Below are 13,765 nucleotides of genomic sequence, written 5' to 3'. Positions count from 1 at the left end.
TGAAAAGGAGGAGGTTCAGATGAAGAAGGCTGTAAACCTGGGCTGCCGTGGGAACCTGCTGGGGGAGGATAGAGCACTGCGTTCAGATCAAGGTCATCCTCCTGTTCCTTCATCATGAACTCCATTTCTCCCTTATTCTCTGTCTGTTGCCTTTACTTTAATGTCTAATACTTTAATCAACAGGTGCATAATGGAATACTTAATTTATCAACAAAAGGACATATTTTCCCTATGTATTGAAATATCTGACATTATCCCAGGAAAGAGTAAAATTATTCATAAAACATTAAAAATCTTGTACGCTTGAAGCCTGAAGTTGCCTGTTCTGGCATCCCCCTGTGAAAGCAATCCTCATCAACACAAGCACATGAGTACACGGTGATAATTTTCTCCACCTGTAAAAGTTTATCCCAAAATGTCATAAGGGTCAAAGTCATGTCACTCGTTCTGCGCAGAAAGGCCAAATCAGAGCACGTCAATTTTCCTGCATTCATGAGGATCCTTAAAGTTTATTCTAAAATTGTTTGGAAAACATTAATTGTTTTGGAGATTTTATTATCAAAGATCACACACTAAGTGAGAATCAAACAAAGTATTTTTATTAAGAGCTGATCAGCAATGGGAGTCACACAGTCAAACAGCTTTGGCTGAGCGAGTCCGCAGAGACACATACGGGTTTGGTTAATATAGACTCGCATGGCATGATATCATTCAAGGTCGTTGAAGCAGATTCTCACTACACTGTCTTCAAACCCTGCACAGCCTGGTACAAGGTTTTCTAAAGAATGTTATCAGTGGTGTGAGAGGAAAAGGAGAGCTCACTAAATGTTATCTGGGTACATGTCGTTCTCCTATTCAGTAAAACAAAAGTCAAGGTTTTAATAATACAAAGTGTAGACTACAGAATACAAGGGTTATGTGTATAAAATTTTCCATTACACTACATATGTTTTCCGTCTTATACTATTCTTTATGTAATTATATTCTGTGTGGTTTTCAGCAGTACAAAATTAAACATTTTTGACCATTTTTACCATCTTAAGCATATGTGCATTTCATTTCACTCATCCAACATGATTCAGCACAGCGCATTCACACGAGCTGTTATTGCACAAGAGCATTTTTCTAGTTTTTGTTTGTATGCTTTCTTTTGCCAATATTTTTGTGGCCTACCTGTTCTGATCAGGGAATCAACAGAAAATACTGGAATCAATTACTCCAAAAAATCAAAGAGCAATACTCCAGGTCATGTTTGCAAATGAGAACTGGTTCTCAAACATTTTTTACCTGCTTAAATAAAGGTTAAATAAAAAAATAAATAAAATAACTCCACCCTGAACATACACATGCCCAAAATATGATCAATGAATGAGGAACACATGCTCAACTTGGCCTGGTCTGCCAGTGAAATTTTGATGGGTTATGATTCATCTACGTGTTATGGGATGTGTCTAACTGTTGTGTGTGTGGTTCAGCCAGCTGAGTGTGCGTATGAGCGTGAGTGAACGTGCACACGGAGGGAAATGTCCTTCGGGAGTGAAGAGAGTGGAGAAATGGTGTAAAAAGTAGTGCTGGGCAACGATTAAAAATTTTAATCGTGATTAATGGCATTGTTACGCGAAAAATGTCTCTTTAATTTAAAAGAAGGCATAATGCTATATAAAAAGATGCAGGAAATTTTGGTTTACAAACACTACATCAGGGGTCTCCAACCTGCGACTCTGGAGCTTTCTGAACCTTCCACAATGCCTCTAAGTACGTGGCTAAAATATTTTTTTAAATCAATCTTTCTTGTCATTAGGTTGAAAACCAGGGACTTTTTTTTCTTTTACTTTACATCATTTTCCACAAATATCGACATCCCTTAGAAGAAAGTCTGTCTATCCTCTTTTTATCAAGGTTTTTTTTTTCATTTTAAAATCTAAAAATGGAAATAAAAATGTCGTTCTTCAAAAATAACAAATATCCTATGGTGGCTTCATTAAAAATATATATTAAGTTGCCTTTTTGAAAAGGTCTCGTAACATTTGCAGCTCTAAAGGAGTTTTATTTAGCTGGCTGAGGGAACAGGTTTAGCAGCAGTTTTCTCTTTAAACAGTAACAGTTAAAATATTTCTTCATATATATTTATAAAATCAAATATTTATGAGAAAGAAGGATGAAATGTTCAGAATTTACTAACTAAAAGGTAAAAAGTCAGCAGGATGAATTTAAAGCTGTGAAGCTGCTTCCTTCTAAACACAGAAGGAACAATATGTGATGAATATCAGCATCAGGTGAACAGACAGAAAGCAGGATTAGAATCTCACAGCTTCTAGATGGTGATGAGAAATGTTCACAATATGCACAATAACTTCCATCCATGCACCTTCAGTGCTTCATTATCCAGATTTCTGGCCTATAATTTCTCTAACCTTTCATCATTAGCTTGACTGTTTAGCTTCACCTCTGCACCTGCAGCTTCTGCTACCAGGAGTTAAGGGGTTAACATCTTGTTTTCGGATGTAGCGTCAGATCTGAACTGTAAACATGTGTGGTATCCACAGAAAGTCCCGAATCTCAGCTAACAGCTCAGCAAAATCATTTCTATCACCAGCAAACACAGTTAAGACAACAATAATTAAAAGACCAGGTACACAAAGTCTGAAAAATATGTAAACACAGATGATGTCTCCCCATGAACACGAACAAACGACTCCTCTACTGAAAGCTCACATCTCACAGATTCCACAGCTGGAAGTTTAATTTCGCTAAGACCAAGATTCACAGAACCAGAGGCAGAAGAAGATCCGATTTATGCTTTATGTTTGTAAAAGTCAGAAAGCATGTCTTAACGTCGGTTCTTCTTCTTCTTTCTTAAGTTCCAGACAGAAAAGTCTCTTCATTTTAATAAACCCGCTCTCTCCTGATTACATCAGACACACCGCTGCAGCAGGGGAGGAAGACATGGACGCCATGTTTCTGTGGTCCAAGCTAGTGGCAAAAAAAAAAAAAAAAAGAATAAAATAAAACCCTTAATGCGCGATTTTAAAAAATTAACGGTGTTAATTAATCGTTACGTTAACATGCGATTAACGCATTAACGTGCCCAGTCCTAGTTAAAAGTATGAACGAGGTCTTGTAATAAAGCCGTTTCTTAGCACAACCGCTGCCTTCCTTTCTTGTGTTTTACTCCGTTAACAAGTGTAGAGAGGAGCGTAGGGAGTTAACCCCAAAGCGAATGCCACTTCGGCCCTGGAGAAGACGGATCTCCCCTGTGTCTTCCAACCCCGGTCAGAAGAAGAAAACGGGAAAGGTTAACATATGAATAAATAAACTACTTGTCTGTGTGCACGCTGCACATCTGGTGGTGGGCGTGGCCAAGGTGCAGCAGCATTGTTGACTGACAGATTGCGCTTATAATAGGCAGAAATGTTGTGCATTTTTAATGTCGGACAATCAGCCCTTGAACATTTTCGTCTCATTTCGTCAACGAAATCTCACAAACGTCTCATCATGTTTTCGTCATCAGAGAGCCATCTTTAGCTTGTCACCATCTCGTTATCGTCTTAAAAAAAAGTTCACAATGAAATGAAATCGTCATCATTGACGAAAACATCACTGGTTGCAAAGAATGGTAATTCCTTCATTTTAGACTATTTATGATAAGAAAACCATACAACAGTGGTAGTTGGTCTGATGATGTCACAGTGTAAACAGAAAACTGCATCCCAAGCAAAACTAAATAATTATTATTCATATTTTAATATCTAAATGCCAAAACACACAGAAACAGTCCTCTGAGAGCTATAGCCATGAGGAAGTCAGCCATTTTGGTTCAAAAACAACATTTTTAGAATTTGCAAATGTTACATTTTAATGAAGTTCTCTCTGATTAACATGGATAAAATTTGACACACGTGTAACCTATTGAGCCCTACAAAACAACAACAAACAAAAAAAGCCTTTTGTAGGCATAGGCTAAATCAAACAGGAAGTTTGCAATTTTTAATTAAAGTAAGATTTTCAGTACAATTTTTGCCATTTCTTGCAAAAATACTCTCAGCCCATCATGTCGGTGCAAAGAATGTTATTTCTGAAATACGGCCTGTTTAGCCGTGAATGATTTACTAAAAGCTAAAAAAAAAAAAAAATAAATAAAAAAGACACCACAGAGCTCTTGTAGGAACAGCAGAGTCCAGTGTCTGCTTCACTGCTGCTGGGTGAAGCTGCCTCCTGACCTCAGTTGGGAGGCTGGAGCAGGAAAGAATCGGCCAATATAAAAAACAAAAATCTGATTATTTATTTTCCTATATCACCCAGCTCCAGGGTTAGGGGTAGTGGGTGGGGGATGAGAAGGGTTAATTGGTGGGCATTGTGGTCTCCAGGATGTTTAACCAGAAGGCATAGGGGCAGGCTTTTTTTTTTTTTTAAAAATTAATCATCTCATTAGAGAACTGTTGTAGAAAAATTACCAAGAGTCTGGAATGAGTATAAGTATATAAGGTTTATTTACAGGAGAAGTATTGAATAAAGAATTACTTGCAAGTAATGAGAGTGGTTGTCCCGACTCGCATGGAGTCGGGAGAGACTCTGAAGATTCATCAGAGAGAAACTGTTTTATTCAGCTGGTCCCCAGCTGAAGGTCAAACAGCAAAATAATAAATGAGGAAAAGAAAACTGAGTGGTGCCACTTTCTTCCAGTTTTCAGACAAAGCTCACCATATGCAGCAAAATTTCTTTCACAATTCCCCTCTTTTGATTAAAGGAAAACCTTGTTTTACTATTAATCACACAAAAAGCAAAGAAATTTACCATAACACCTTCACACAACAGAATGCCACTGTTATAATCACATCAAGGGTACTGTTATTTTTCTGTCTGGCCCAAACACTGACACAATCAATCACAAACTTAACACAGATATGCAGCATGTGCATGACTGGCTGCAAGATAATCATTTAACACTTAATGTTAAGAAAACAGAATGCATGTACTTTTACTCATCTAGGAGACAGTTATCCATATCCAATCCAATCACCTTCTGCAACCACAAGCTCTCAGTTGTTTCCACATACAAGTATTTGGGAGTCTCTCTTGACTCACATCTCACTTACTGTGAGCATGTTCAAACCCTAACCAGAAAGTTAAATCAAAAGTTATATGTTTATAGTAAAATTAGACCACATTTGACTCACTCTGTCTCTAAAACATATCTCCATGCAATCATTATGTCTACTCTGTCGTATTGTCTGCCTGTTTGGTCACTTACAACAAATGAAATCCTTGAACCAGTAGCACGACTCTATAACAGAGCTCACAAGATCCATAACAGGCTTCCAGGCTGGACTCACCATTGCTCTGCACTATCGTTGTCTAATGCTTTGACATTTCAGAAATATACAATTAGCCATGGGATTAAATTGTATTATCAAATCTTGAATGGACACATCTCAGCAGCACTTACTGTGTTGGTACCAAAACTCAGCTCAAGGTCCGACCGCTCGACTAGATCTGTTACAAATGGACTTTTGCCTTTACCGGCCTTTAGGAACTGCTATGGTCAGAGAGCTTTCTTTTATGTGCTCACTAAAGCCTGGAACGAGATCCCACTGCACATCAGGACGATAACATCACAAAGACTATTTAAAAGAATATTTGCTCGCCATCTAATGGACAGGTACCGCTGCGACCACTGAGGTGGCTCCATAGCCTCCCCTAAAGCTGCTTCTCTTGGTTTGTGTTTGTATGATTGTACTGTCTTGTCTTGGAATTTGTGATGTGTGTTTGGTTTGTATGTTCTGCAGAGCAGGAACCTGCTGAAAAACAGTTTTTAAACTGAGTCAGGCCCGATTGTTTTAATCTTTTCCTGTTTAATAAATAAAAATGAAAATGAAATGAAAATGAAGGGTCAAAATGCACCCAGATTAAAAAAACAAAACAAAACAAAACTCATAATCAACACAAGTGGGAAATGAAGGAAGGATAAGAGCTGCTGATCCTACATGAGCATAGACACCCTTAGGTTGTAGTAAAAGCAAAAGTTTAGAAAATATACACTGATACACCATAACATTACACTGAGGTTCAGAAATCATTATCATTACTGTTAAAACCAGTAAACCAATATCATCATAAGTACAAGTCACCACCTGTATGAGATCCCGTAAATAATAACAGCTGAAATGTAGTTAGAAGCATCAGGAATCCAAATACAACACTCAGCACCTATTACCTGACAGGCGCCGCCCAGGTCAGCCAGGAGGAATCCAGAGCCATCCCATTCTCCAGGGACGACACATAGAGCCTTAAGCTCAGGGGTCAGGGACTCAAAACCAGATGAAACTGGTACAAAGGGATTCTCAAGTTCAATAGCCAACTGATCTATGTGAAAAGCATTACGACCAGTACCATAACAGTGATTATACCACCTAGAAACTTAGACCATGGAGCAGAACTCTCCCTCTTATGGAGGCCAGAGTGACGCCTGCAGGAATAGAGCAATAGTTAAATTATAGGACACCTGCATAAGGAATAAGGAAGGCTAAGTAACAAATACCACACCAGTTACCTGAAGGGAAGAGACAGGCAAGAACGGTGACCACAAACCTACACAACACCTGTGGGACAGCCAGAACCCCGAGAAGGTGTGTGTGAAACAGCATATTCATACCATGCATCATACAAGCATAGCAGGACTACATCAGACATGTGACATGGAAATCTGTTGTCACAATAAAAACACAATTTGCAGGAAATAATATTACAGCATGAGGAAGTCCTAAGATAAAACGCTGATGCTCCATCCAGAAGATGGGAACATTCTGGAGGGAAGTCGGAAGGAAAACAAGCTGAAGTGAATGAGATATCAAGGAGTGTTGGAAAATGTCTCCTTATAATGCTCAGATCCAGGAAGTGTGTGCTGTTGTAAGCCACAACAGTGAATGCAGAAAGGACACTCAGCACAGCATCTGCTGGCCGAGGTCGCAGCAGGGGGGGAACTCAGGTGTAGCAAATGGGATCAGGGAACAGACAGAACAGCTGGAATTTGTGAATTTGAGAGCGGTTTGCTCAGCCAGCACACATGTTTGCTCATCATGATGATCAATCAGAACAAGAAAAGAAATGAAGCAGATGAGTATGGCTCCACAACATCTGCATTCAATCTCCTGTAGTCATCTGAAGGCCATGGTTGTTGCTAGTCACCACTCAGGGAAAAGGGGACAGGACAACCCATGTTGATTCATTCTGGTGGATCAGATGAGTCGAGATCTACCCCAGAGATGGAGATGGAGGGGGGCAGTGAAGATTGAAGATTTCCCACTGGTGCTGGGACATGGTTGCAGTGGCTGGCCAGGAAGACCACCCACAGGGGCACCTGGTAAGGACCTGTGAACCTCTGAACCGTTCAATGCTCCCTCTAGGGTCGTCACCTACACCTATGTGTGTGAAACCCATCCTCAGCTGGTTTTGGGATAGCTGCTGTCACCACCTGTAAAGCCTCAGAAAGCACAAGGAAATGGTTTCGGAATAAACCAACACTGAATCCTCACCAATGACGATTCCAGGTAGGGCCGGCTCAATTCCAAGACCAGGAGGCCTGCTAGAGAGAACCTGCAATGGACTGAGGTTCAACCTTGTCCAGTTACACATCCTCATGCAGGTCAGGAGGAGGTAGAGAGTCGTCTCTACCCGAGCAACCCGAGACATGCCCAAAACCAGCTTACCGTCTGGTTTTTAGAATGGTGTCTGTGTCGCCAGAGCAACCAGCTTTATGTGAGAAAGATGAGGACAAACAAACATTCTAAAATACATAATTGACGTTCACTCAAACCACAGGATAGTGTCATAGATGCACATACCAACATAAACATATCAGATATTTATTATAAAATCTGCTTGTTCCTGTAATCTAGAAAAACAAGTTATTATAAAATAACCAAATTGTACGACTGGATCCTGTAGTCCACTGCTCCAGTATCACCCCTGTGAAAGCAGCCATCATCAGCCGTATGATAAGATGAATTAAACAGCACAAGCACATGTGTACACAGTGATAATTTTCTCCACCTGCAAAAGTTTATCCCAAAATGTCACAAGGGTCAATATCATGTTTGATTTTCAAAATGTACATACACATATTCAAAAGAGATTTAGTATAGACATCTTTTCCTGTAGGCAGATCCACATCATCAGTCCTGCTTATCAGGAAAATAAAGGTGTTTCTGGTTAATGGCAACAGAGTTAGCAGCATTATAAAACACAGCAACCATCCCTGTGTGGAAGCAGAGTAGCGTCCTGGAGAAAATCCTGCTGGAAGGAAAAGGTCAAGTAAACGTCAGTCTGTTCGTTCAGGTCAGTCAGAGCTTTGTCAGTTACGTCACTCAGGCAGAAAAGTCAAATCAGAGCAGGTAGATTTTCCCTGCATGTAGGAGGATCCTTGACGGCCAATATGACATCGTTTTGGAAAGACATGAAGTCTGCTGGAGTTTTCTTAATCAATTTATTAAACTCCAAGATGATATGGATATTAGGCCCATTTGAATTTCTGTTAATTATGTGTCCATCATCACCAAATTTTGCTCGAGCAGCTTTTTCTCTTTTGTCCTTTTACAAATCTTTTATTTTTTATTTTACAAGAGAATCAGTTTAAAACATCCACAGATATCAGATTATTATGAAATAGTTTGTATTTTCTCCCGGTACCTCTCTGTATTAATTCTTACAGTGCACTTTTCTATGTTATTGCAAATAACAACAAGCAAAAAAAAAAAATATTTTATCTATATTAACGTAGGTTTGCTGAACTAGTTTTTCAAGTTTCCTTTCTTTTACTTTAACTAATTTCCATCTGGTTATTTGCTGACAGTTAAAAGAGGAGCTCCTTTAATTTGCTTTATTTATTTATTTATTTTTTCATTTATTAATCACCATTTTCTCTAAGTGCCAGGGATTTATTTTCCTCTAGGCAAACTGTTTATTAATTCATCCTCTTTTTTTTTCTTGTTCTTCTTTCTGACAAATTTCAGATCCTTAGTTTGCTTGATTGAAATATAGATCAGGCCGGCCTTCAGTGTTGATTCTTAAAAGTAAAATAGTATGTATTTTTCCTCTTTTATATATGTCTGAAACCTTGATCTCAAAGAGCCATGTTATCCATTTTAATTTACCAATGAGCCATGACAGATCAATACTAAATAAAATCATTCCAGTATATTTGGATGTGGCTGCAAATAATCCCTAAATGCAGCATGTCATGGTTCACACATGAGACCACGGGTCAAAGTTATTATGCAGCCATTTTAAGAGCAAGATGGAAGGTGTTTCAGGTTTATTATACATTCTAGATACCAAGATATTCAAAACCTTAACTTAAACCAATTGTGAGCAAAAATAAAATAATCAGGACCCAGAGACACACAAGCAGTTTTTGTGCAAATCACGCACACGCTTAAAGTTCTCAGGAAATCAGGGGACTTGCAGCTTGCATCACCACACAGAACCAAGCAGGGAAACTGCTGTTCGATTTTTACATAAATGAACATAAGGATCAGTATGTTGGCATTTACACCTCTGGCAGGAAGGTTTTACTCACTCTCACTGCTTCAGCTGTAAGAATGAGAGAGATACCACCTTATCAGATCCTGGGTCAGCGGTTAGACGGGTAATCTGGAGAAAATATAAATTCATGTGTCAGTAAGTAACAATTAGGATGCATCTGAAGGGATCAAATAAAGAAAATATTATTTTCATCTCGTTTTACTAATTTCTCTTTCTTTTACAAACAATGAGCCGATCAGTGTTGGATAACTGAGGAAAGGTTGTTGCCACCAGCTCGCTAAACATGTTCTCTGTTTTCAAAACAAGACAGGGTTAGTAGCTCATCATGTCATGTTGTCATGTCGTCAGTAGCAAGCAGATACTTCACTGCAGCGAATGTGTGTGTGTTTGTTCATGTAAATGTGTGTACATGTATTTGTCTCTTGTTCCAGCTGTGAACTCGTCTTATGTGCAGACCTACTCTAGAACTGAAGCTGTCTTTCGTTTACTTTTAGCGTCTTCTCTTTATAAAAGATAAGATCTGTTAAACTTCAGTGTATTAACAGAGTTTTGTATTAAGTCATGAACTATTTATGCTTTGAAATCAGAACGGTCTCACCATCAGTGTCACATGGTCACATGACTGCTTCCATCTCCCAGTCAGCTCTGCCGTGGATCAGTCAGATGGCAAACTGCCTTTTGATTTTATGCCCAATGACCCTTCTCACCACATGGATGTTCTCTCTCTGGTCAGCAGACCTAGATGGTTTTCCAACCTCTGGCCCCCACCACCCACCTCAGCCCAGTGGCCACGCCACCACGGAAACTGGGCCGGAAAAGGTCACACAGTTTTCTTGTGACCTTTGGTCTTGTCCGCTGAATAAAAACGCATGATCAGGAGAGTTGTGGAGGATGGTGTTCCACCATCCAAAAGCAGATGTTTACACGTCCATCAAACATATGGTTTCAGTCTCTTTGAAACTCGAAGCAGAGGAACTCTCTTGTGCTGGAGATCTTGAATCCTATAGAGCATCAGGTGGAGCATGTAGGGGTGGGCATCAGTCTCAGTTCGTAGGACATGGTGGTGATAGGATGTTTTTATATATATATATATATATATATATATATATATCAGTGGGTCTCTGCTGACTTTTATCCTGGCAGAAGAACTGAGTCTGGGCAGGTGTGCAGCCTGTGAGCTTCAGGAGAGGGTGTCTCCGACAGAGACAGAAGGAGGAGGAAAAGGAGAAAAAGGAAAATAGGGTTAATATTTATCCTACAGAGTGTGTGCATGTGTCTGAGGAAAGTTGCAAGTGTTTTCTCTTCAGTGTGTGTGTGTGTGTGTGTGTGTGTGTGTGTGTGTGTGTGTGTGTGTGTGTGTGCAAAAAGCATTCTTCATTGCAAGAAGGTCACTTAACTTCAGAAAATTGTGAAGCAGAGCAAAACATTTCCTCAGACTGATCAGATTATTTGACAGCTTGTATATTTTCTCATGAAGGACGAGAAATGGAAGAAAAAGAAAATGTTCTGAAAAACTGTTGTTCTCAAAGCCAGTTCTCTGTACACACCTCTTGCGTAGAGCAGACTTATCAGCGCCATGAATTTAAATAAATGACGGAAGTTGGATAATGTACTTAAAACAAAACCATCGGGCTATTTAGTAGGTTTTTTATTTATTTACAGTGCTTCTCTATGTTTTTCTCAGTTCAGCTTCCTCTTATTATTATTATATTTTTTTAAGCCGTCTTTTACCCTTTTTTTGTTTTTTTTCTTTTTTCTTCGGACTCAGAGTTCCTTCAGCATGAACATAACTACTGAGATCCATTCAGAACAAAATTCTATTGAATTCTTACCATATTTGCTACTCATAAAACTCATAAAATAAATGTACTCATTAAATCAAATAATTCTCCTGTGACAGAGGAGCTGTTGCTTAGAGTCTACGTTGCCCATTTTTACCACAAAATGGGGGGAGGATCCCCTTACAGTCTTCACGGACTCCGAGTAATAAGTTTACCCGGCCACTCTTACCCGGTGGCCTTTTCCACCGGGGGACCTCTGCGGACACACAGGGATTACCAGCTAAATGCCTGTCTCCCGCAGCTAACACCACGTACACCCACGCGGTCCAGACTCTCACAAGCCCAAACAGACCCCTCTGTCTCCAAACCAGCTTCACAACTCAAGTAAACAAAGTACTTTTAACTCACCAGACTTATCTTTCAGACTATATTTTGAGTTCGTTGATTTCAGCGATGACTTCCAGAGAACCAAACAAGGATCCCCCTTTCAAAAACAACGCCTTAAAATCAGGTTCAGGTTGGTCACACACTGTCGTTGGGTCCCCCTGGTCACTCGCGAAATCCTGCCAGACAATGCCAGTTGTTGTAGAATGGATTAACAATATTAAATTAATAAAGAAAACTAAATAAACATTTGATTATTATGAGTATATATGAGTGATTACCATATGCAGCAAAATTTCTTTCACAACATTACGTAGTAGAATAAATACTTAAACATTATAAAGTAGTACATGTGCTTTCAGAAGTTTAAACAAGATTGAATTAACTCACCTGTGAAGGTTCTGTTGTATTTTAGGTTTATTCTGACATCATACAAAAGCAGAATATGCCCAACTTTTTGTGAGTAGTTTATATATACAAAACAAAATAATGCAATATAGTCCTGATGTATTTTTTAATCTGTATATAATATTAATTTTGTATAAATTATGTGTTCCATATTTTTGTAAAGTGTCAGTTAAAAGCTAGCATAACTTACTGAGGGTGTACTCCACTTTGCTCTTCATTATCCTTTCTTTGACCTTTCTGTGGATGGCACTGCTGGTTGGAGGTGACCAGAGATCTTTTAAAATACAGGACAGCCATGTAGTCTAAAAAATAAACATGGACATTGCAGATGTTGAAAAAACATCCTGATCTGACCACAAAGTCACAGATTGGTTGATATGAGGTAGAAAATATTTAATCAGTGTTCAGATTACAGGAAAGCTCTAAAAAATAGTCCACTTTCAGTTGTATTTAATTTTACATAAGGCTTTTTTGATGTTTTTTAAACGAATAGCGTTAATTTTTCAGCGTTGTGTGTTTATACACACAGATATATATAATTTTCCACATGACAATGATCTGTTTATTCCTATATATATATATATATATGTATGTATAGAGAGAGAGAGAGAAAGAGAGAGATGCTACAACAGACCTGATACAAATTAAACAGCTCTCTGACAAGCTCTGCACAACTCTGCTAAGCTATTAATTTAAATCAGGTGTGTTGCAGCAGGGAGACATCTAAGACCTGCAGGATAGTGGGCCTTGAGGGCCCGAGTTGGGGACCTCTGATCTAGACAATGCTGTGGATGCAGGCGTGGCTCAGGACAGGGAGGTGAGGTAAGTCTAACAGTGTTTGGAATACGAAATATATAGGCTTCAGCAGGGGTTTCTGTAGGGACAATACACACATTAGGTAACACAAACAAGGCAAAATTCCCAAAATATACTAAACCAGATATACCACGTGTTGTAAGTTGAGCAACCTGGCATCGAATGAAGGAAGGGCTGCGGTAGATATACTGCTTGTGTGATGAGTTGCATGAGTTGCAACAGCTGTGCTTTAGGAACCTGTTTCGACAGCCACACACACACACACACACACAAAACATAGCACATGGAGGGAAAAAAGGGAAAAAACAGAAGGGCAGAGAATGGTGTCCAGAAACTCATGACAACGCCTGCTTAGTGTTGGCATGGTACTTTAAACTTGAGCAGCTTTGGTGAAAGTGAAACTCTTTGCCAATCATGTTAATCACTTTTTATTTATTAGTTGTTCCATCAATGTTCTTTTTATACATAGATCCATCCATAGAGCCAGCCAGCTCACCTTGTTTTGTCTTGCCTCTAGACACCTCTATGTCCCATTGTCGTGAAAGAGAAATAACAGACATGCGTGCTGGGCATGCACGAAATGCATTAAACACTTTAAAGCAATTAATTAGAATTAGTTACCACTGTTAACACATTATTTTTGACAGCCTTAATTCATAGCTGTTTACTAGACAGAAATCTTATTTAAATGCACAGAGTGGTCAAAAACCTGGGGCAGGATGGATCTTAGTAATACTTTGTTATCTGAATAACAATAGTCGAACCAGGCTGCTATTAAATCTTTTAATTCCAATGAAAGCTTTAGCTTGTTATACTTTTATTTAGTTTTGTTGACA

This window comes from Melanotaenia boesemani, chromosome 6 (assembly GCF_017639745.1).
Source record: "Melanotaenia boesemani isolate fMelBoe1 chromosome 6, fMelBoe1.pri, whole genome shotgun sequence".
Lineage (NCBI taxonomy): Eukaryota > Metazoa > Chordata > Actinopteri > Atheriniformes > Melanotaeniidae > Melanotaenia > Melanotaenia boesemani.
Note: the sequence above shows the minus strand (reverse complement) of the source record.